The sequence below is a fragment of the Silene latifolia genome, chromosome Y (genome assembly GCF_048544455.1).
Source record: "Silene latifolia isolate original U9 population chromosome Y, ASM4854445v1, whole genome shotgun sequence".
NCBI classification, from domain to species: domain Eukaryota; kingdom Viridiplantae; phylum Streptophyta; class Magnoliopsida; order Caryophyllales; family Caryophyllaceae; genus Silene; species Silene latifolia.
Window position 1 is genome coordinate 42,527,107 of NC_133538.1, and position 4,878 is coordinate 42,531,984.

At 42.9% G+C, this 4,878-nt stretch overlaps 1 pseudogene; it reads left to right on the forward strand.

Moving 5' to 3' along the window:
• Positions 1-2,481: 2,481 nt before the first annotated feature.
• LOC141627930 (uncharacterized) lies at positions 2,482-3,056 on the forward strand (annotated as a pseudogene).
• Positions 3,057-4,878: the final 1,822 nt, after the last annotated feature.

Here is a 4,878-nt window from a genome sequence, read left to right on the forward strand (position 1 = left end):
TAAGCCCACTTATTCTTATCCCCCTGTGGCTGCCTTTGCTTTTCCCACAATCACAAGCCCACTGGGCATAAAGAAAACAGAGGATCCCCGTGCCAAAGCAGGCATCTTTCTTGGCTATCCTTTTTGCCAAATCTTTTTTCTCTCTCTCATATATGATTCTTCTTTAAAAACCATTTACAATTTACACTAGAGGGAGTATCAGCGCGGCTTCGATAGGACAAGGTTTGAAGAGCTCTTACGCGGAAAGTCTTTCTCTCTCTCTTATTCAGTTCGAATCCTCAGTTATTTGATAAAGCTAAATTCTAGAATAGAATAAAGAATCGAATCATAGAGTTCAGACCTCGCATATAAGTAACAAGACAAGAAGGGAGAGGAGAGCAAATCAAGATCGACTGACTTTTAAGAAGCATGGGAAAGAAGCAAAACTCGACTGCTTGGACAGAGTGGATAGAGCTATTGCCAGAGATGGAGACGGATAGGTAGCTAGACTTCCAAGTTGCGGCATGAAGTAGCGAAGACTGGTCAGTTAGATTTTTCAGATGCTGGAGTGAGTTCTTGAGAAAGAACAGAACTAGACTTCAAAGGAAAAGTCGGAAGAAGATCAACCGGGAGTCCCCGGCTTTCATATGCTCTTTAAAAAAAAAGGAGTTTGAGGGCCTTAAGAAAGGTAGACCGTCAAGGTAAGGAAAGGGTCGATGTACATTGATTTTCATATATAGAGAGATTCCCCTGTATAGCTAGCCTTCTTCTTCATCTTCATACGAAGACTTCTTTTGAGAGTGAATGAGATAGTTCGTATGAGGTCTTACGCGGATACTCTTTTTATAGGGAGACTTTCTTCATTATGCTCGACCATAAGATAAGGGAGAGGATGGACTGGTTCGTCAGAATAATATAGCTGAGTACATACTTTGACTCAGGACCAGGAAAGGATAGGAAACCTCAAGCAACGGGAGCTCGTTCACTCGTTCTTCGGTACGTAGCTTCAGCTCACTCGTGAAACGAATCCGTTGCAACAAGTATGAACGTATGTTGCTTGCTTGATGGTGGCTTACCAATCAGATCCACTTCCCATCCACGAAATGGCCGACCTTTGGTCATGTGTTACGAGGGGTTTAAAGGGGGTTTGACCGGGAACTACTAACTTGGCTTGGTCACTCTATCCACTTTGGCTGGGCTCATCTGTCTCTCTTTTGTAATTAGGTTGTTCCCCGATTATCTGCCTATCCTATCGCCGATCTGGAAAAGAGGCGATGTTCTTTGGACTTGTTATCTAATTCGTTCTTCTTTCCAATCTTTCTTCTACTCAAAAACAAGCCTAAAACACGGGGTTTGGGTCTTTTTTTCAAATTTTAATTTGAATTTAGAAGGGAAATTGGATCACAAGAAAAAATCCCGGAAAACGCAATGATACGACGGTGCGGGCCGGGGTTTGCGCATTGAGTCTCGTGGGCCTGTTCCGATTTCGATCGAAAGGCATGATAACGAGCGAAAAAGGAATTGGAAGGAAAGGGAGGGCTTCGATACAGTGTGATTCGGTTCCTTGGTGTGGAGATTTATCTTACATAAAACAAAGAGCTCGTAGGCCTTATTCTGTAGATCAAAGGGCGACGTAATTCTCCATTCATTCGAAAATTATATATAATATATAACAGCAAAATTCTAGCTAGGATCGAAAGAAAGCTACGTAGACTACATGCACATCTAGTGCAGTGGCTTGGAAGTAAGCTACCTTGACCATCTTCCGAAGTTCTAAATAATCTCGATCAAAGAAAGGTGTAGAGAGCGGACTACTCTACATTCAAATCACGCCACGGTGATCCCGAACTTCTTCTAGTTGTGGGACGAAATCGCGACTTACTTAGAAAAGGTTGGCTCGAATAAGCGGCCCAAAGAATAAGCTCAATTCTTCCATAACATAAGGGGGCGAGGTTGCGCGCGAGCCAAGTGACGTAAGTGCACAACAGTACTTCGCGCTACAACCATCTCTTTTTTATAGGTTCTACGGACCGATGCCTGTTGCTTCATCTGAGAGAAAAGAAACATAGATTTGTCGGTCATTAGAAGGAAAAACCGCCATAAAAAGATTCCTCGTGTATCATCTGTAGCAAAACTATGAACGGGAGCTAGCAATCCGGACCGTATTGAAAAGGTCCCTAAGACACAGCATAGAAAAGTCACAATATTAAGAAACAAAGTCCAAGAATGAAGAAGGGGTAAAATGACTGAATAAATACGAGCTGTGGCTAATACCCGAGGCATAAAAGAAGCATTTTCTACGGGATCCCGAAACCACCAGCCACCCCGACCTAATTCATGATGAGCCCACCAACTTCCTGGCAAGATGCCTACGGTTAAAAAGCACCGACATATCAAGATCCAAATTCTAAGAGCTTCCTGGTCCTGGTTAGGGACCACTGTGTTCGCGCCGGCGGTCCAACAAAGAGGAAAAGTAGTGGTCTCTTTCTTTCCATTACGAATATGAAAGAAAGGCTTCGCCTTGAACCGTAACAGCCCCCCCCCCCCCCCCCCCCGTCCACTAGCGCTCTTGTCCAGAGCCAAGAGAAGGCGAAAAAGTGCCGCCGAAGCAGCATGAGCAGGCTTCTTTTGCTACGCAACAATAAAGCAGGATAGCATTTGGTGCCCACATGTTTGAATTTAAGGGTAAAGAGCTCGCTTGTTATACGGGATCCGACGCATCCAACAGATCAAAGTAGCGTTCCATTCTTTTCGGCGGCATCCTTCCGCATTGGCGGCGAGTAGAGTGCCACAATCCCATTCATCATTTTTGATCTACATAAGCCAAAGCCCATAGCACTGGCGACGTCTCCAACATAAATACAAGGGGGTGTATTGCTGATATAGGATCTTGTGGAACATGATTTGATTATGCAAGTGGTTCGGTACGAACAAAAAAATTTCGAACAAAAGGATCGGAACTCGCTGATAAAAAAGGAAAGAAAAACAAAGCAATGCCAAGAGCTCCGTCAATCCGCTGTTCATCGATAGACGAAGCTCTCTCTTTATCATCTCGTCCCAGATACAACAAAGGATGAGTCCTTTTTCCTTCTCGCGAACCACGAGAGCGCCTCGCGGCCAGAAGAGCAAAGCTCATTTTCCTTTCAGGGTAAAGCGGCACGTAAAAAAGAGCTGGCCCGTCAAAAGTCTGCTTCCTTCGCGAACAAAGTTCAGAATCAACAAGAGTTCGTAGAACGAAGAGAGTGTACACCTGGGGTTCGTGAAGAACTCTACTTTTTTGTTCGTAACGAGGAAGAGATAGAATGGAGTTCTTCACGAAGTTTAAGACAAAGGAAAAAAGAAGACTTTCTCTATGGCCTCCTCGTTTTGAGACATTATGGCTTTGGGATCGACCCCGGTAACAAAGAAGGAATCCATAAAAACTTGGGATCCGACACCATAATAAATACTACCTTCATGATTAGACCATGTCCCTGAGATTTGATAAAAGAAAGGTGCATTAGCGGTTAATACGTTGTAATTGGATAAGTTATTAGAAATATGACAGAACAAAAGACCAAAGAAAGAAAAAGAATACACCAAAATGCGGTCTTTGCACCAAACGCTGGTGGTTGTTTCTTGTTGTAAGTGAATGCAATGAAAAGACCCGGAAATAACGAATAATCAAACAATTCATATATTGACATTTCGTGCTCATTTTTAAATTTCTACTTTGTTAATCCCATCATCCGGTAACCACAGGATGATCCACAAGAAAGGTGGCAGGATTCGAACCTATGGCCGGCCCACCCCTGACCCGAAGGAACTGCAACCAACGTATCCTACGGATCGTCCTCTTCCCTACCAAAGAGACTTTCCATGAGACGCCGACGAAATTAGCAATATTATCCGTGAACGTATTGAAAAATATAATCGAGAAGTAAAAGTTGTAAATACCGGTACCGTACTTCAAGTGGGTGACGGCATTGCTCGTATTCACGGTCTTGATGAAGTAATGGCAGGTGAATTAGTAGAATTTGAAGAGAGGACAATAGGTATTGCTCTGAATTTAGAATCAAATAATGTTGGTTGTTTTGGCAGGGTTTTTACTGATCTAGATTGTCCTGCCAGGGATTTATATGTAGGGTGATCTAACTCAAACAACTCGCCTGATTGGTATAGTTAAGTGCAAAATGAACTAATAAATAATGACACGAAGATTTTTATACGTGGAAAAACCCTGGGAATAAGGGAAAAAACCACGGGCACCAAGCCGGAGTGATTGTTACTATGGTTTTGGATAGCCCGATAGAGTATTGTTATATCAAAGGGCGTGATGAAGAATAGATTGCTTAAGAATATAAAAATATAAGTAAAAGTAAGGGTATATCTGATGATCCTTCTGATCTTCTCTTCTTTTCTATTTATAGCTGATCTCTCCTTCCTTCTTATGCCGTTTAGGGTTTCCTGGTAAATAGGGAATGTGCCCTATTTACCCGGAGGTGGTTGCCTTTTGATTAGCCGTTGCTTTGACTGCTTCCTATATCATAGCTTTCTGGAATTGGTCTTCCTTTTTTGTAGGGAACATATATCAACTTTGCTGTTTTCGCTTTCTGCGGTGGCCTGGTGCTTTTCCTTTTCAGGCTGCTGGTTATCCTTCGCGTGTCTTTCATCAACTCCTACTTGGTGCCTATCCGTGTTTGAATAAATGCCTGGTTTCATATGCCTTTTGCTTGGAACTTGTCTTTGGATGTCGCCTGGCCTTCGTCAGTCGGGCGGAGAATAATTTTGGGCCCAACAATTGCCCCTTATATGCTTATTCCATTATTGGGTCGGCCAGGAATAAGGAGATAAAAATTTGGGCCAAAAGTGATTTGTGTAGAGACTTCTTATCGGATTAGAATTAGTGTTTGATTTGGC